Raw genomic sequence first — 21,550 nt, forward strand, 5'->3', positions numbered from 1 at the left:
GACTCAGCAATCCCATGACTTGGTATATATCCAAAGGAAAATAAATCATCTTACCAAAAGGACACATGCACTTGTGTGTTCATCACAGTGTTATTCACAATAGCAAAAATATGAAATCAACCCAGGTGCCCATCAGTGGTGGATTGGATAAAGAAAAATGTTTACATATATACCATGTAAACATACAACCACAAAGAAAGAATGAAATCATGTCCTTTGCAGAAACACGGATGTAGCTGGAGGCCATTATCCTTGGTGAATTAATGCAGTAACAGAAAACCAAATACTTCATGTTCTCCCTTACAAGTGGGAGCTAACCCTTGTGTACACATGGACATAATGATGGAAACAACGAACAGTGGGGACTTCTAGAAGGAGAAGAAAGGGCAACGGGCAAGTGTTGAATATCTGTTCGGCGTGATGCTTACTCCTGGGTGACAGCTTCAGTTATACCACAAGCCTCAGCATCGCTTAATATATCTTTGTAACAAAAATGCACAAGTATCTCCTGATTCTAAAATAAAAGTTGAAAAGATAAAAAGGGACTCTGGTCTGGCGCAGAGGCTCACGCCTGTAATCCCAACACTTTGGGAGGGCAAGGTGGGCAGATCACCTGAGGCCAGAATGTTCGAGACCAGCCTGGCCAACATGATGAAACCCTGTCTCTACTAAAAATACAAAAATTAGTCAGTCGGTGTGGTGGTGCCCTCCTGCAGTCCCAGCTACTCGAGAGGCTGAGGCATGAGAATCGCTTGAACCCAGGAGGCAGAGGTTGCAGTGAGCCGAGATTAAAGCCACTGTACTCCAGCCTGGGAGACAGAGCGAGACTCTGTCTCAAATAAAAAGAAAAAAGAAAGAAAGAAAGAAAGAAAGAAAGAAAGAAAGAAAGAAAGAAAGAAAGAAAGAAAGAGAGAGAGAGAGAGAGAGAGAGAAAGGAAGGAAGGAAGGAAGGAAGGAAGGAAGGAAGGAAGGAAGGAAGGAAGAAGGAAGGAAAGAAAGAAAAGAAAGAAAGAAAGAAAGAAAGAAAGAAAGAAAGAAAGAAAGAAAGAAAGAAAGAAAGAAAGAAAGAAACTCATGGAACATGAATTGACTTACCCTTTCCTCCAGATCCCATCGGTATTAGGGTGCTAGGGCTGCTAACTAAGTACCACAGAGTGGGTGTCTTAAACATCAGGAATTTATTTCCTCATAGTTCTGGTGGCTGGAATCCAAGATCAAGGAGTCAATGGCTTGGTGTCATTCTGAGGCCACCTTCCTTGGCCTCTAGATGGCTGTCTTCTGGTGTCCTTACGTCGTCTCCCTTCTGTGTGCGTCTGTGTCCTAATTTGCTTTTCTTATGTGGACATCAGTCATATTGGATTAGGGGCCACCCCAATGACCTCATTTAACGTTAATTATCTTGCTAAAGATCCTATCTCTGAATATAGTCACACTCTGAGATACTGGGGGTTAGGATTTCAACATATGAATTTTGGAAGAAACACAATTCAGCCATAACACCATCTGATCCTCTCTCCCACATTTTTACTTCCTCAGTCCTAGTTGAGAATCTGTCTCATCATGTCTGTCTTGAATTTCAATCCCAGTCTAACTACTTCCACTCTCTCCTCTATACTGCCCTCATACCTGCCTCATATCTACCAGGATTGTAAAACAGGAGAAAACTTAGAGCCCTTAGAATATTCTGCCCAAGTGTAAGCTCCTGCCACGAAAATAAATAGGTTGATAAACCATGCTATGAAAGCTTATAAATGTCCACCAGCCAAAACCAAACAAAATCTTTAGTACTAGGGGTTCAGGAAAACATAATAAATTTACTTTTATTAAATGCTAGTTGAATCCCTGGAAAGTTTTCATATATACCAAAGACCGCACGAATTTTCCCAAGTGCTTATGTTGGTACTTTGTGCTCAGAAGACATTTCATTTCTTACTTATCCAATTTGTAAAAATTTAAACAAATTATATTTCCTGATACAGTTAAAACTGCAGCTCTTCTGTTTTCCTTACTCCTGTATCCCAGGGCTCAGAATCTATATAAGCTTATCAAATGCTCTTATACATTCCTGATAGAAGTGGTAATGATATAGCCCTTTAAAAAGTAATTTCCTAACATAAATTCAAAGCTTTAAAAATGTCCATTGAGCCAGTAATTCCAGCAGGATTCTAACCTAAGGACATTATTCTAAATATGGAAAGCTTTTGTATAAAGATACTTTTTGCTGCAGAAAAGTGTAACACTGAAGAAAGCGTTTACATGTGTTTATAAGCAGGTCAAATACCGTATAAAATAACAATTAAAACAACAATTTAATAATGGACTACTTACTATATGTCAGACATTAAGCTAAGCATATTACATATGTTACCTGATTTAATCATCACAACACCAACATGAATTAAATATTATTATTCCTCTCTTATAGATGGGGAATCTGAGAGTTAGAAAGATTAAGAAACTGATCCAAATTTAAGACACTATTAATTAATGGAGCCAGTTTGCATACTGCAAATGAAATTAATATTGATTCATTGCCCCCATGTTCCACACTCTCCAAGGCCACATTCACTTCAAGTCTACAGTGCTCTTATCCTTTCCATCTCTCCCACTCAGAAGGACTCAGGAATTTAATAAATTCACCCCGAGTTGTTGAGTAAATATAGCTTGCTTACCAAGGGTCTTTGAATTTAAATAAGACAGCTGAAAGCAACAATGATTAACCTATATCAGTGCTTCTTAAAATGTGGGCCAGGAACCCACAAGAGACCCTGAGATATTTTCAGGAAGCTCATGAGGTCAAGATTTATTTCATAACAAATCTAAGACGCCAATTTCCTTTTTCACTGTCATACTTTTATAAGTATATAGTAGAGTTTTCCAGGGCTACATGACAGGTGATATCTCAACAGATTGAATGCAGAGGCAAATATGAAAATCTAGCTGTCTTAAGTCAAACTTTAGTCAGATTTGTAAAAATGGGGGATTGGGGGAAAATACCACTCTTCTTATTTTGTTTTTAGTTTTGAAAAATATAGCTCTTTTTTGTGAAAATATTATTTATCTTAACAGGTAATGGTCTAATTATAATACTTTTTGTTTCTCAGTTCTAATTTTAATACAGCAATTTCAATAGATATAATCAAATAAGAGCTCTGGGGTCATCAGTTATTATTAAGACAAAAAAACTTTAGGAAATACTAACAAAAGTAAATTATTAAGTAATAATGAAGTTTCTATTAGTGGCTGCAGATCAGCTTAAAAAATTTTTTTGGAGAATGTGATCATATATTTGAGGCAGGGCCTTGCTCTCTTGCCCAGGCTAAAGTGCAGTGGCATGATCATGGCTCACTGCAGCCTCAACCTCCTGGGCTCCAGTGATCCTCACCTCAGCCTCCTGAGTAGCTGGGACTACAAGGGAAAGTCACCACCCCTGGTTAATATTTTCTTTTAATTTCTTGTAGAGATGGGGTCTTGCTATGTTGTCCAGGCTGGTCTCAAACTTCTGGGCTCAACCAATCCTCCCACCTCAACCTCCAAAAGTGCTGGGATTACAGACAAGAGCCACTGCACCTGACCTGGAGGATGTGACACTTTTATCAGCCTCCATCAGTTTCACAGACATGGACACCCACTTGACCTAAGCTTGTTTTCAGGTTCTCATCACTCTGTCATGATCTTCAAAAGAAGCAAATATTGTAGCCTACTGAAGTTACATCCAACCCCAATATTCAGGGACTAACAACTCATTTGTCTTTAAATCTAAAAAACATTTGTTAGGCACCTATGCAAATCAAGTATTTAATATAATCAAAGTTGACAGTGCTGAGATAGAAACTTAAGTTTTCTTGTTCCAAGTTGATTGCTCTTTGCATTACACTGCCACTAAATAATGTTTAAATAGTCCATTTAAGAATACCCAAGATGGAATACATCACTACCCACTCTGCCAGTTCTTTCTCTCTCTCCTTAACACACACACACACACACACACACACACACCTTTCTAATAATGCAAACTGATAGAGCTCCACATTTTCTGAAATACAAAAAGAAATCACTATTTTGAACTTTGCTCCGTTATGCCAAAATAGTCCCTTTATTATAACAATGGCAGAAAAAATGTTCTTGTTTGGTTTCCATTGACAATAGCATTACTGAGTTATTGAGCTATCATCCTGTGCCATTTATTATTTCTGATGTTCTACATTCAGTGTCTCAGTTGTAAATAACTTGTTCCAAGTCACATGGTCATTAGATTGCAGAGCTGGGATTCATACCCAAATTTCTCTATGTGCAAATCTTCATGCTCTTAAACATTTCACTATCCTTTTTTGTTATGTTTAACTCTAATTAATTCTCTATGTGGTATGTGGAATGGAATTACTTGCTTGGTTATTACATGATTTGATGACCTACTTGAAAGACAGTGCCTAGCTGTGGTGCACGAAGGCATGGAAAAAAATCAAGTTTTATTCCTATTATCTACTAGCTGACTTTTCTTTCAAGACAGTTTTAGTTTCTGCTGTGTTATGGTTCCTCAAAAGTTTAAACAACAGGTCACGAAGCAAATGAAATGATTAGTAGTGGTATTTATTCACTAGCTGTTCTAAGTTCAGTAAAAAATAATAAATTGGGTCTCTTTTTTTAATGTTAACTGAGCCACTGGAGAGACCTCATGCAATCTAAAGTATATGAAAAGAAATATGGACAGTGGCAAGTACAATTAATTGAACATTTTATAGAACATTGAGAGAGTTCAGGGAAAGTGCATTTCCCATTTTTTATCTTCCCATGTTTAATGAAAATCCACCTATTATGACTGCATAGAAAAAGAAGAAATAAAAGAGAATTATCATTTTTATTTCTACTTAGCAGCTCATCCAAGCATTTGAGTTTGCTGGGTCTAGAGGCAAAACATGTGGAGAATTGGTTGAAAGAGATAAGACAGAGCAGAGATATTTGTCTTCAACCTCTCTCTCCAAAATTAAAACCTTAATTAAAACCTTCACACTGCTATAAAGACATACCTGAGACTGGGTAATTTATAAAGAAAATAGGTTTAATTGACTCACAGTTCTGCATGGCTGGGGAAGCCTCAGGAAACTTATAATCATGACAGAAGGGGAAGAGGCACGTCTTACATGTCAACAGGTGAGAAAGAGTGTCTGAAAGAAGCTAAGGGGGAGCAGCCCCTTATAAAGCCATCAAAACTCATGAGTACTCACTCACTATCATGAGAACAGCACAGGGGAATCCGACCCCATGATCCAATCACCTCCCACCAGGTCTCTCCCTCAACACTTGGGGATTACAATTCAAGATGACATTTGGGTGGGGACACAAAGCCTAATCACATCATCCAGTCATAGTTACTATCTTTTTAACTTAACAATTACTTTTTAAAGCCAAATTATCAGTATGGAAGTGTGTATAAGTCCTATTACTGATTTCATTTTCAACATATTCACTTTCTCGTAAAAGATACCTCTTTCATGAAACCTTTTAGAGGACATTTTATTTAAATTATTTTCATAACACATACATATTAGACTCTAAAAACAGATTAGCAAGGAAAAAGAGAGGAAGGGAGGAACAATAGGGGTTGTGATGGAAGAAGAAAGAAAATACGAGCTTTTGAAAACAAATGATGCTTCCAAGGGATTTCACTGTTAAAAATACTCAAAGCCACCACCCTCTCCCCAGGAGTTCCAAGTCTTATAAGAATAACAAGGGCAAATTCCCAACAGGCAGAGCTCCTTTTGGCTATAATCAATTTCTGGAAGTCAGACCGTAAAGCAGAGGCATATGGATAAAACCGTGGAAAAGACATATTTTCCGGAAAACTTAGGTTATGTTGCCTTTAAAGTAAATTTTGAAATAGACAAATGCACTTTGGAGTATTTGTCTCATGGGTCTTCCTCTAAAATAATGAATATTCATGCCATGAGATTTAAAGAAGGTGTTCTGGAACAATTGAAATGCCCTGAAGTCCAGAAAGCAAAGATAAGACCTGCAGACCAGATTCCCAACACCCCATTAGAAAGGTGCTTCCTCCTCACACAGGAGGCAGTCAGAAGATAGAATTCATCTTCCCATTACAATAAATCTCTGGAAACCCTCACGAAACTTTTGTCAAGTCTGATGAATGTGCATTAATTTACTGAGAGTATTAGAAATAAATAAAGGGAGGAGGCAGTATACGGAAGTGTGGATCACTCGCTTTTACCTCTCTCTTGGCTCTGCTGAGAAGTGAGCAGCATTGCATCCTGTTGAGTGACTTTATCCAGGAATACTCAGCAAGGAACAGCACCGACGTAAACAGGCTCAAAGTAGGGCTGGGAAAGACTCCAGGGAGTAGCTTCAGTGGGAATGACTCCAAACAGGACAAGACCTTTTCTCCCAATTAAATCCTAAAGCATAGTAAGCTGCAGAAGTCTGAGGGGAGAGGAAACAGAAGAGAGAATAGGGTAGGAAGGCTGGCAATTGAATGACATTAGGTTTTATCATATTTGTGCATACACATATTCTATCTACAGTATTCTATTTTTCCATACTGAGCAATCCATGATTTTCCATGAAAACAGTTTGTAGCAGAATATTTTCAAGTGTAATAAATGACTGTAAATTGCTGTCCATTTCCTTTATGAGAAAAATTAAAGGTATGTCTGTTTGAGGTATGTTCAAAAGGGAAAGAGCCATGGCTGGCAGAACACATTATTCTAATGTCATTGGGCCAGTAGAGGAGATGAGCTTATTGTATGACGACTCACAAGTCTGTGGAGACATGCAGAGTTGTATGTTCTTTTCTCCTCTTCTTTTTTTTAATGATTTTGTAACATTATGGACTACACAGTGTTTAATAGTTTGAAATTCACACACACACACACACACACACAATTGACTTCTATAAATCAATTTTCATCAGTTCAACTCTGATCAAATTGGCCTAGATAAAATTTGATTTATAAAATACAGGAACATATAATTTTATCTCTTATTGCTTTTACTTCCCTGCCAATATTTAAGTACTAAAAACTCTGATTTGGGTTATTTCTGTGTCATTTTTTATTTACTTTACAAACGTTAATAACTTTATTAAAGTACCTTCAAACAGACAGATGCAGTGCTAAAAATAGCCAAGTTAGAGAGCCATCTTGGAACATAAAGATATTCATGATGATGACAGAAATTCATTCATTATTTGGTTTTATCCCTGTAGCTCCATCAAATAAACTTAACAGCAAAAGTGATAATAATCCTAACCCAACCACCATTTGTAAATTAGTAGTAAGTAAATTTAAGCCCAGTAGAATATCCATACATGCTTATTTATGGAACTGGTGTTATTGCCAGGGCAAGTCAAATGATCCTAAACCTTGTTGTATCTTTTATGTAAACGTCCTGCACCATAACTTCAGGTGGCCACCTTACATCATTTAAATTCTAATATTAAGGAAATTTTTAAATCAAATCACCAGAGTACTGATTTGACAAGCTATGAACTAAGAAGGGGAGGAGATGTGGAATAATATAATGAAAATTACAATCAAGTAAATACAGTTGCTTAAAGTTTCCTTCAAAGTCAACTTCGAAATTATCTTGGAAAGTAAAACTCATGTGGAAGGAGACGATAGAGTGAAGATCTCAGATGAGGAATAGCCAATTGTGTACACCATGGTACACTATTTCTCTTGTTGATGTCTATGATCTATGAAAATGTGTAGAATTTTAAAGTGACTAATGATAACATAACTGTTGAACAAGTTTTTAACAATCTACCTGAGGGTTTTTATAAGAAGAAATTCTATTGACTGGAATAAAATGAGTGAATGGGTGAATAAGAATGGAGCCAAATGTTAACAGTAACAAGCACAGGGAAGTTAGCTTGCACCAAATTAATCAGACCTTCAGCAGCTATGAGAACTACAAATTTAACTCAAATGATATGCTTCTAGATCATCTCAGTGTGTTCAATAGGTATTAGAGATGTTAAATATGAGAATACAGACTTGGTTTATCCATCTGAAAAGAAGCCTAGGAAAAAAAAATAAAAAAAATTTTAAAAAATAGTTTAAATACTGTATGAATGCTCATCTATATATAAAACACAACCACATGAAAGATAAATATGAAGGATTATTCTACTACACAGATTTTTTTCTGTGAATGTGAGTTTTACTGTCCTTTGACAAGTTTTCCAAATTAGTAAAAGACCCAGAGCTCAGATAATCTTTCAGTACACTTTATGAAAAGTGGTTTGCTATCTCAATAAGATGATAAGTATACAGAAATTTTCACTTAGGTAAGCTTAAAAATTTTGCACCATATGACCTTCACAGTAGCATTTGGGTACCTCTGTTCAGTGACTGAAGAAGTCAACCCTGCTGTTATTTATATTTATACCCCTACGGGAGCCTGAATTAATATAAAAAAGAAATTATCTCAATGCTGAATTTAAAATATGGCTTCATTTCTTTGCAATTTAGTCTAACAATGGTAATGTGATAGACTCATCATAGAATAACATTTACAGTTAACTATTAAGTCCAGGTAAAAGATTACTATTTTTCATAGTGGAGAATAAAAAATATTGCTCTATATTAAAATACATATGACTACATATTTGAGTAGAACTAAACTAATGACACTAAACTAATTCCATATGGAATATGGAGGAAAGTACTTTAAATGAGTATTGTGCTGGTATTGGACTATTTCAGGCTAAACCTGCAGACACTGCTCTTCATCTATTTTCTTTGGCCATAAGGAAATACTTTTGTCAAAGCTTGTGAACATAAGTGAAGTAGATATAAATTTGAGTTATTCTATCTACGTTATTGACTAGTCTGACTTTGAAAATATTAATTTCTCTGAATCACAATTTCTTCATTTTCATAAATTAACAACATCTAGTTCATCGATTATTCTGATGATTAATTGTAATGGTGATATGAAAGTCAAGACTTGTTCTCTGTTCTTATCAACAGCCAACTGTGGGAGACAAGAATGGAGGCACATATGCCCATAGAGCGTGGTGAGCACTGTATCAGCATAGCTCCAAAACTCTAGACAGTACCCAGGAGGGATGGATGGATTGTTGATGGGGATAAAGGAGAAGTTACACAAAAGGTACTACACATAATAAAGCATGTGGCCAGAGAAGCAGAGTAAGAGTATTACAGCAACCAAATAAAGGCAGCCACATAATGGGAATGAGAAGTAGATTTTCAGGAGGTGATGGGGACAAAAGGGCAGATGAGGATTACACATGAAGGTTAGGGCTAAATTACAGAGGGCCCAATGTGTCTTCTAAGGTCTTTGACTTTACATCATATAAAATGGAGAGTCAGTGGATACACTTAATTAGAAAAAATAGAGTGTATTGCTTTTTAAAAGGTCCTCCTAGCAGCAGTTCAGAGCACAGTGTGACAGGGAGACTCACAGATAAAGAAAACTTCCACAGTAATCAAGAGCCAAGACAAGAAATAATGAGAAAATTGTAAACAGCAGTATAAAACATTAGGACATAAAAAACACTTTTTAAAAATTTATGCACATATGAGAAAATGAGAGAAAAAATTAATTTATAGCAAGATGTACTAAATGCAAGCAAAGCAATATTCAGAGGCAAATTTATGATGAAAACATTGTCTTATGATACTCATAATAATTACTTGAGCTAATCAATTATCTGGAGAAACTTAAAAAATAATTAAGTTTTAAAAATAAGAGTAAAAATAAAATTGAAACAGAGAAAACAATAAAATAAATCCAGGAACTTATATTTTTTAAAATAATAATGTTAATAAATCTCTAGAAAACCTAGCCAAGAATAAAAGATTAAATAATGGGCAAATAAAATTAAATATAAAAAGTGGCTCTAGCCGGGCGCAGTGGCTCATGCTTGTAATCCTAGCACTTTGGGAGGCCAAGGCAGGTGGATCACCTGAGGTCGGGAGTTCAAGACCAGCATGACCAACACGGAGAAACCCTATCTCTACTAAAAATACAAACTTAGCTGGCTGTGCTGGTGCATGCCTGTAATCCCAGCTACTCGGGAGGCTGAGGCAGGAGAATTGCTTGAACCTGGCAGGCAGAGGTTGTGGTGAGCCAAGATGGCACCATTGCACTCCAGCCTGGACAAGAGTGAAACTCCGTCTCAAAAAAAAAAAAAAAAAAAAGTAGCTCTGATAACAAATAACTTTTCATTACCTGTGCATTAAATGCAAAATTGTACATTAAAATATTTGAAAAAATTGATGAAATAGATAATTTTCTGGGAAAACACATGTGAAATCTGAAAATTGACTCAAAGGAAAACAGAAATCTAAAAAGAACAATAATCAGGCTAAAAAAAGGCTAAAACCTATAAAAATATTAATTTTTGAAAGGACTAGAAACAGACTATTTTACCAAGAGGCTCCTTATATCATTAAAGTAATATTTAATTTCAGGTATTACTAAAAGTTTAGCAAATTGCTGGACAGGATCAATTTCTAGAAATCAATGACTGGCTTACAAACAACAAGCAATTGGAAAATGCAATAAAGAGGTAATATTTCATTCAGAATAGCCACCAAATATAATATAAAACATTTAACAATAAACTTAACAATAAATATGTGGCCCCATAGAAAATAAACTCCCAAACCTTTCTAACATAGAATTAAAGATGTGAATAAATTTTTCTAGAGGCATCTTGTATGATGAAGGACTATAGGAAATAAGTTAATTCTGCTAATTTAAGTAGAAATATGCAAAATGTATAAATTACTGAAAATAGAAAATAATTGGAAATATCATAGTTAATTTGTATGCAGTTCTAACTATGTGCTATGACACCTTTACATACATTAACCATTTAAGCCTCATATCTATTCCATGAGGTGCAAACTGTGCTTTTCTGCATCTTATATAGGGGGAAACAAAAGCTCAGAAAAAGAAATTGTCCAAGATCATGTGGCTAGTAGATTTTGGAACTAAGACTTAAAATCCAGATAGCATGATTTCAAAACCTGAGCTCTTTGCTCCTATGGTATTTAGCTTCTCAATCCCAAATGTCCAAAAATTAGAAACCAGTCAAATAAATTAGGATACATACGTATGTCTTTGAAAAGAGGAAATGCTTAAATATAATGTTAAGTTAAAAAGGAATAAATAAAATATTATAAATAATACAATCCTAATTTTATTATTTTTGCCTGTGGTTGTATGTGTGTCTGTGTGTATAAAGAGTGCTTTAAAAAAATGGAGAGAAATATAAAAAAAAGTTAACTGTGGTTTGAGGTAATATTACATAAATTTTGATTTTTTATACATTCCAAATTTTCTGTACGCAACAGATATTATAACAAACAAATAATAAAAGCTAATTTTTAAAATAAGTATGAGTTAAGTTAGTGATCATAAGATAAAAAGTTATTTAAAATAATGTTTTATTCAAGTGAAACATAGTAAAATATTCAGACACAGAAAATGCTCTTCCTTTAATCTTCCCAAAATATATGAAATCAATGAAGGGTTAATTATGGAGCAAAGCTAAAATACCCTCCTATGAATCCAACTTCCTGATGTATCTTTCCCGTTTCCCGAAACATGTAATACTACAAGCTAATAGGAATTAAAAATTGGATATCTAGGCCAGACATGGTGGCTCATGCCTATAATCCCAGCACTTTGGGAGGCCAAGGTGGGTGGATCACCTGAGGTCAGGAGTTCCAGGCCGGCCTGACCAACATGGTGAAACCCTGTCTCTACTAAAAATATAAAAATCAGCCTGGTGAGGTGGCATGTGCCTATAATCCCAGATACTTGGGAGGCTGAGGCAGGAGAGTCAGCTTGAACCCAGGAGGCAGAGGTTGTAGTGAACCGAGATCGTGTCATTGCACTCCAGCCTGGGTGACAGAGCGAGACTCCGTCTCAAAAAAAAAAACAAAAAACATTGGATATCTACCATTTATTTTTAAAGGAAAATCCCAGAAAGTCACATATTTACACATTTCATAGTATGAAATGTTTATTTTAGTCTTTTATTATTCAGTTAGTATACAAGAATCAGCAAACTGCACACTACTCTGTCCAATTACAGACTGTATAATCCTAGGCTCCATGGCGGGCTTTTTCTAGCACATTTCTCTAATGCAAGAAATAAAGGAAAATAAAGGCAAAAACTTTTAAATTATTTTATACCAAAATGAAAATAACAAGCTAGAATATTTTATCAATTTGTTTAAATACTTGAATCTTTTATTTGTATTGTTAAAAATGCAATATTACTGAAATTTTTTATCTAGTGAACCTACCACTACAAAAAGAATTGATCTAAGATCTCCTTCAGTATCTCTCTTGCCTCAAACACAAAGACCCCCAAAAAACATGGATGTTTAACTGCATGATTATCTTCTTGGGTAGCTTTGCCAAGATTTGCTTCTCTTAACTCACAGGTCTCAAGTTGAACCCGTCAACCGCAAATTCTCCTGTAGTAATGGTATCCTCCATAGTGAACATGTCAGTGCCAGCCTCTATCTGCAACCGCAACCACTTTCAGCTTTCAGTTTTTATTTAAAAGACTTAATTGGAAGTTTTTATTACTCCCAATTAGGCTTTTTAATTAAAAGGAAAAGTTGAAAGAGGCTGCAGGCAAATACTGCTGAAACCCATATCAGCATAAAATCAAAGGAAATAAAAACAAAATTACACTACTGTAAAACAGCAGTAACAGGCGCAGCTTTCAATAATGTTTACCTCTGGTCATATTTAATGTTATGGTAGCACATTGACAGTGATGAAGTGGACATGACTGATTGGAAAAACCAGACTGCCTCTAATGTAACAATAAAATTCATCAAAATGATACTTAAAACACCACATTAGCATTCAAGGCAAAAATCTACCAAAATGCACAGTTGACAATTCAAGTAGTTAGCAACTCTAATTCACCAACACGGCACTAACTCTACACACTAATGCAGACTCTTAAAGCCTCTTTGACAAGCAGAACACTACATATAAAAAATGTGGGTAAGTGCTTATTGTTGTAAGATAATTGGCTTTTTAATTCCTTGAAGAATTTTTTTTCTGTATAAAGCCTTAACTTGTCATCATTGTCAAGTTTTGCACTACTGATGGTTTTTTAATTCAAAATGAAATTAGAAGAAATTTAAATTCCATGTAATGTCTTCAGAGCAAAATAGAGCTTCTTATATAAAGGTGAGATCATCATCAAAGGTAATAGGAATATGTAGAGATATTAGATCTATACCGGAGACAATTTCATACCCAATAAGCTTGGCTATTTATCCTGAATTTTATAAATTATACTGTGAGTCAGAAGATGTTTAAAATGGTTCACATATAAATTGTGATGCTGAAGAAGTTATTCCTTTGTATCTTCACTTTCCATCTCACATACTTAATTGATATTTGCCCCCAAATCATACTACCAAATTTGGGGTAAAAACGCACTGAGATCTATGTAGAGATGATAAATTTCAGTAGGACCAGGCTGCAAAAATCTTTGTTGTTTATGTCCAGTCATGTGAGGAGTTCATATTTTGCAATTTGCATTCTTGATAAAAGATAATACAAATATATGCAGCCCCTCTGTCATTTTCTAAAGACAATAATCTTGCATTTTCTCTTTCACAAGGAGACACTCACTACAGTGCAGACTAGGGGGACAGGGGCAGGTTGGAAATCCTTTTGTGTCATGGATTGCAGTCTTTTTAGTCTCCTTGCCTTGACTCCTGACTCTACAATTCATTCGCTGCATAACAAGCTTTCATAAGGCATAAATCAATTCGCATCGTTCCCTTGCTTTACAAACACTAGTACGGCTTCTTACTGTGACTAGAATAAAACCTGAACTCTTATGCATGGCCTATCAAAGCACTGTCTGGTCTAGCTTGTGATTCCAACCTCATCTTGAGTCCCCTCCCTAGCTCACTCTCTCCAGCAACTAGGATATGTGGACATATTAATAAGCCCTTGCCTGCATTGGGGCATTTGCAAATGCCCTATTCTGTGTCTAACACTCTTCCTACTTTCCCAGAGGCCCACTTTTTCTATGCTTCTCAATTTAAACATAGTATCAATGTAAGCATTACCTCTTCAGAGATACCTTCCCTAACCATTTAAAGTATGTCCATCACAGTTACCATCATAAGTCTACCACAATTCATAAATTTATATGCCCCATAACCCTTAACACAATCATAATTACAATACTTAGGTGACCATTTATATGTTTTCTTTTTTTAGAATGTCTTCAACAAGAGTACATCCCGCTTCCAAAAAAAATCAAGAACCACGACTGTTTGTTTCAACATATTCCACCATGTACCCAACACCTAGCTTCATACTGGGCAGACAGTAGGCAATCAATAAATTTTTTATGAATAAATGAATAAATAAAGAATATATGAATGCAAGTGTTAAAGAATTCCTTTCAAGTTGCTAGTAACAAAGGCACCTCATGTGTTATAAAATTATTATAATAAGGTAGTAGGGAATAAAAACACCATTCAGTTGTGTTAAGATCAGCTAAGAATGTATTCATGACCCCTCTAGCCAGACATATCTCAATCTAAACAAGAAGTGAGCTATCTTCTGTGCGGTTTGAGATTGGGGTTGGGGGGGGGGTTGTTTTTGTTGTTTGTTTATTTCTTAATCATACAGTTTCTTTTCCCCCTTCTCCCAAATCCCACTTAAAAGGTCAGCCCATAGGTTTACTCTGAGGTGTAAGTATAAGAAGTGTCACTTATTTCTATAGAGTGTATGTCCCACGGTTAAAAGTATTGTAGTATTCCACTTATCAAAGCTAGTTTCCCACCAACTCACATTATGAAATGTGAAACAAAGTAGAAGACAGTAGGAATTTTACAATAATATCAAGAGAAAAATGTAGAAGGAAAAGGAGTTGGAGGAGAGGAAGGAACCAAGTCACTATTGTAGCCCTTGAGATAAACAATTGGCGGTGAAGGTGTTAGGGAGCATATTGCTCATCAACTATCTTCACTTAAAGTTCACTTAGGGAGAAGAAAGATAAAAGACAAGTTTCACGGCACCACCAGCCTATGCTTTCATACCTCCAGATGGTGGGTGTATAGAAACTACCTGGAGATGCATCCAAGCACCTGCAGCCTCTAGGAAGATTGCTTTCCAAAATGGAAAGGTGAGCTGGGATTAGAACTAGGAGACTGAGAGAAGCACGGAACTAAATACTAAAGCTTGAACAATCATATAAATATTTTCCTACCTTAGGAGAGAAAGCTGAAAGAAAGAAAAATATAGCCAGGCATGTGCAGCATCTATGTCATCTTAGTCATTACATAAAACTACATGGTAACATCTGTATCATTTACTTTATTTTGAACAGAATAGACGGATCAGATAGGATAAATGATTTGCCATGAGCAAGACAGTTAATAAGGGTCATAGCCTGGATGAACACAGACTTCTCTGTCTCCAAAGCCTAATGAGTTATCTTCAATTCAGGCAGAAAGACCCTTCAGACCATTTGCTTTTTACCTGTTCCTTTGGTTTGCAATGTTTCATTTTCTGTTTTGTTTTACTTTGTTTCATGTTTCAACCGACATGCCTGTGCCACCTACTTTAGAATACTTGCAGATTTTCCAGAGCCAAACTTTAACATCATTGCTTATGTTTAAAGGGACCTGGAACTTTTGTTGCAATTCTAGGTTCTGCACTGTGTTTGAAGAAGAGAGAAATAATGGGTAGTTTCACAAGAAGAAAATTTCACAGAGGTAAAGGGCTCTAGCTTCTGAGCCAGTTAAATCTGAGCTTTTTTCATAGCTCTACCACCAGGTATCTGTACTCTTAAATAAAGACCATTGCTGCATTATTTTTATTGTTGTCATAAGAAATTATTATAAATGTAGTGATTGAAAACAACACATATTTATTATCTTACAGTTCTGGAGGTCAGAAGTCAGACATGGGTCTCACTGAACACAAATCAAGGCGTTTACAGGGCTGTATTCCTTTCTGAAGGCTTTAAAATAGAATCCATTTTCTTGTCTTTTTCAGCTTCTAGAGGCTTCCTACATTCCTCGGCCCTGGCCCCATTTCTCCATCTTCATAACCAGCAACATTGCATCTTTCTCACTTTCTTCCATCATCACATCTGTATCATTGATCATAGACAGAAATGGTTCTCCTCCTTTTAATGACCCATGTGATTCAGTGAAACCCACCCAGATAAGCCAAGATAATCCCCTCATCCCAAAGTCCTTAACCTTAATCACATCTGCCAATTCCCCTTTGCTAGGTAAGATAACATGTTCATAGATTCCAGGGATTAGAATATGAATATCTTTGGAGAGGTTATTATTTTGCCTACCACAGTTATCTGAGTCTCAATTCTCCCACCAGTATAACAGGAAAAATAGCTCCTACTTTATACAATGTTGAGGTTGATAGTTGAGTATACACACAAAATGGTTAGCTTAGTATCTAACATATAATTATGGGCCTGAAAATGTTAGCTATTGTCATAAGTAATAACCTGTTCTTGCTGTTCTCACTTGCTTCTAGCAAAACCCTCTTCCTGCTACCACAAAACCATCAGGGTCATTGATTTCAAAGCATCTTCTATCCCAGATTCTTCTCTATATTTCTCAGAGGACAATGTTTTCTTAAACCTTTCATAAGCATTTTTCTCCCCTTTGAATAAGCTGGAGAGGTGACAAGGGGGATTATACCTGTACACATGAAATTTTCAAAACTGCCACTCAGTAATGGGCCCTAAACCCCTGCAAAACTTCTCTTATGACCATGCACGTTACTTTTCAATCTAAATAAACCCCTCACTGAAATTCATTATAAACACTCCCATGTCTCTCTCTCTGAGGCCCAGAGCTGCAAGTGGTGAGGAAGCCAGCCAATCACCTGCTACTTTCAGAGGTCCTGGCGTCACAGTATAACCAGATTGTCAAGGTTCACCTGGAGGATTACCTGCTAAATCACAAGTTTAAAGAAAACAATTTGGAATTACCCAAGAGGAAACAACACACTTACTTATCTCCAGACTCTCCACACAGACTGTATTAAATTTTCCATAACCAAATTTACTGCAGGGCTGAGAACAAGCATGAGATATTTCTGCTGAAAGTTTTTGATATTTCAAACTGCCTTTTAAAAAGAAGCTTAAAACGTAAGTGCAATTCCTCTCTTCAGCAAAATTCATATTTTTTTCATTTGGGAAAATGCTTGGCCGTCTAATTGTTCCATAGTACAAAGTAAAATAAGTTCAAAACACAGGACCTAAATTAAACCAGATAATAATGCCCTTCACTGTCAAGATTTTGTAAACACCACATTTGACATCATCAAACTGTCCAGGAGTTCTTTCAGCACCCATTTCTGTGACATTTATAAATCAATAAAACACAAATATTCACACTAGTGGAGGGAAAAAGAAATGAAAGATGGCAGGAAAGTTACTTTTTAAATTTCTAAACTAAATATATATTCAAGTATAGCAACTCTTGAGCCAAACAGGTAATGAACTCTTGCAGAACTATTTAGCATTTTTCCCAATGCTTGGTAGTCACTGCATTAAGTGTACAATGTAGGAATATAGAAAACAAGTAGAATTCAGCCAAATAGATTTGTTGTAGTCAATATTCAGCAATACTAAAAGGAAAGGCATGTTTTGTTTGAAAAGGGCACCTCAATTCCCATCCCTGCCCATCAAGTGAAAAGGAAAATATATGAGGATATCAACTGTGAAATGTCAGCATACTAAGTAGGGTATATAGCTTGTATTTCCTGATATAAAAGAGAAAGATCTCGGTGAATGCTATTTGAAAGTCCATCTGCCACAGAGCTATACGATGTTTTCCCGTGTTCTATAAAGCTGCTCAGAAGGGATGCTCAGAGTGCTGAAGCACTATCTCAGTACATCGCCCCATCACCACCCACAGCTGTTCATGGGAGTGCCGGAGAGAATTGGATGTACTAAAGAAAATGAATTTGGAAATAAAATAGAAGAGCCTCCGAATTTAAACAAGAAAAGGAAAAGAACTGAAGCAAATGATACGGTTACCTTATCCCATGACACAAGCATGTGTGAATGAATGTTATAAGATTTTTTACTAAGCCTAAACATAACTATGAAATATAAAAAGGACCTAGGTCTTTTGTTGTTGCTACCAAAGCAGGGGAAATGAGCTAGTCCAGAGTGACAGTGCTGGAGGCAGATAATGAAAGCTTGAAATTGAAATGGTGATAAACTCTGTGTACAAGTCCTGCAGATTAGATGAATATTTATTAGAGTTACATTTCACATTCTCCTAAAGAGTATGTAGCATCTTAAAGAATAATTTTAAAAGCTCTCATCTCTATTTCAAAAAAAAGGGTGTGGGGAAGAAAACAGGGTGCAATCTACATGGAGTAATGTGAATTCATGAATGGCAATGCTCACAATATCTTAACATGTTTCTCAAACCAAAGAACCCCATAATCACTTCTCAGATTTAACAAGCTGACATCAAACTATAAACAGGATCATTTCACACCAACGATATCACAGTCACCTCTCAGGAGAAAGGGAAGCCACATTTCACAGTTTAAAAGTGCATATGAAAAGCAAAAGTGCAACGAAACTATCCAGAGTCTATGAGGGAACATCGCCAGATTAATAATGTGTGAAATGTAGTCAAAACCCTGCTGCCCATAGCAGGTATTTCAGCTTTTCTTAGACTGTTAAGATAATTGGAAACTTTTAAAGACAGGATACTGTCATTTAATATGGATTCTGCTTTAAAAGAGATAGTTTTGATCTATCACTACACAGCTTCAAAAGTAAATGGGCACCCAAGTGCAACAAGTGCTCTCGGGAAGACACATTTCAGTACTCACCTGGCCAAGTGCAAGACGGTGGAAGATATATTGGGGTTTGATTTGATGGTTGTCTCAAAAAAAAAAAAAGAAAAGAAAAAAGAAACAAACAAAATCCTCTCCCATTGTATCAACAACAAGATAGGGACATTTGTTTTCACATATCCAAGGAAGTAATTACTTGTATTGTAGCATATATATCATTAATCTGCTTTTTTTTTTTTTTTTTTTGGACAGAATCTCACTCTGTGCCCAGGCTGGAATGCAGTGGCATGATCTCAGCTCACTGGAACCTCCACCGCTGAAGGTGAAGCAATTCTCCTGCCTCAGCCTCCCAAGTAGCTAGGATTATAGGCATGCACTACACGCCTGGCTAATTCTTGTATTTTTAGTAGAGACAGGGTTTTGCCATTTTGACCAGGCTGGTCTTGAACTCCTGACCTTAAGTGATCCACCAGACTCAGCCACCCAAAGTGTCCTTAATCTCTTTTATTAGACCAATTATAATTTGGATTAAAATTTACAGACCACAAGGTATGGTGATTTAAAACAGTATAAAAAATCCACCTAGTTAATGAAATCCAAAACTTTTATTTGTTTTCCCTTAATCATCTGAATAATTTGTCAAAAATATTGCCCCCATCTACTATATCTTTTTAAATAAATTCAAATGAATAAAGTTGATTCACTTTAAAATTGTGCCTCCTCCACCATGACACATTAATATATCATCCTATTTATCAGAACAAAGACATTAAAATGACATACCACATTTTAATAACATAAAATGATAATAGAAAATATCAGGAGACAAAATATACTTTTCTTTTCTTTTAGCTAGTTTAGGGAAAAAAAAACAAAATGTATCTGTCTTGCTTGAGCTTTTAATTAGTTAATCCTCCAAACAGGTAAGTCAGTGCTGTGAAGTGTTCCTCTGGTTTCAAATAATTACCTGAAAATGAGTGCCTGGGGTTGGATTAACTATTGCCTCATCAGCATTCATCACTATTGCTATAGCATGAAGAGAATAAAAAATAAAATAAATGAAGAGAGGAAATAAAACTATGACAAAAAAGGACAAATTTTTTTTTTAGTCTTGCCATGGATCATATCTCCCTAAGCGTTATTTCACTGTACATGTTGTGATGGTTTCATAACAGCCACATTCTGGAAGAACATACTTACCTGAAACAAATTTTGTAGTTTCTTCTGCTTTCCAGGCGGAGACTCTCACACTTAGTTGGCACCAGAACCACTTGGGAGCTTATTAAAAGTTGAGATTCCCAGGACTCTAAAGATTCTGAGGCAGCCAGTATAGTTTGGGGCCTGGGCATTTTCAAGCACTCCAGGTTGATTGTCATGCAGTAGGTTTATGGATCATACCTGGAGAAACATTGCCCTGCACATTGTGTTCTACCTCCTCTTCCACATCCCCAAAGAAAACAAGATTTCCTGCATATGCTCTGCACCCTAAGGAGGCAGAAAATCACCACATTTCTGTCTCATTGCCCATTGTATGAATGAGGCTGTTGCCACTTATTAGTCAGCTGTTCCAAACTGAACCTCTGGCGACAGATCCTCTTATCTTCACAAGTACATCATTCCATCTTTGAACAACTCTGACTTTTCTCTTCTTCTTGTATTTGCATACAAGTTTTTGTTCTAACCTTTGGAACCATATTCTGTAACCGCTGTTTTGCTCCCTCATACCGACAGTGTAGACACAGGTAGATGGTTCCACCCAAAGATTGGCAGGGAGAACAAATTCAGTGAAAATGCCCTGGAGCTCATATGACATGACACATTCTTAGAAAGGGCTGGGGGGATTAAGGCGATTTGAGATTTTGGTAAAGCTGTATGTGATTACAAAGGTATAGATGATGAGAACAGAGAATGGAATTGCCAAAAGAGAGATTATTTTCCTTCCAGCAATATAGGATACACATGAAAAATATAAATTTAAACAATATGGAAGTTTAGAGTAAAAAGGTAAAATCTCTTTTCTCAAAGCTGACCCTTCTAGTCTCCTAAAACAAGTATCTCAACATCTTTTATTTCCAGTTATTTTACTGGCTTTCATTACCACAATATGTTTATATCTCTCTTTACCTGACAGTGCCTATTGCCTTCTCACCTAGAGAGATGAGGAGTTCGTGAACATGCTCTACCCTCTTCCTCTTCTCTGTCCTCTACCTTGTATTATTAATTTAAGCTATTCTAGTGGTTGCCTTTATGACTTTAACTTTTGTGGTTAAGTTTCTAGCTCTGAATTAGTCATCTTGGGCAGCATATAAAGATGCTATAAAAAATAGGATATTCACACATTTATGCTTTCTAAAGGTAAGATGTTAAAAATGCTTTCTTAATCATTAACCTATGTGTTAGACGACTGACCTAAGGCAAAGCTACTGAAATCATTCTCTCTTCTATCCATAGTCAGTAGTATTGTTGACATGTATACTGTAGAGAATTGTTTGAAACTTTCTAAAGCCTTGTGTTTGACATAAATACAAATTTGTGTAACATATACACTAGATTGACTGTCCCCATGCACCTTCTTATAACTTTGATACATGATTTTAACTCATGTTAAAAAAAAAAAAAAAAAAAAAAAAAAAAAACATTGGCCGGGAACAGTGGCTCATGCCTTTAATCACAGCACTTTGGGAGACCGAGGAGGGTGGATCAC

Source organism: Gorilla gorilla, chromosome 7 (genome assembly GCF_029281585.2).
Source record: "Gorilla gorilla gorilla isolate KB3781 chromosome 7, NHGRI_mGorGor1-v2.1_pri, whole genome shotgun sequence".
Taxonomy (NCBI): Eukaryota; Metazoa; Chordata; class Mammalia; order Primates; family Hominidae; genus Gorilla; species Gorilla gorilla.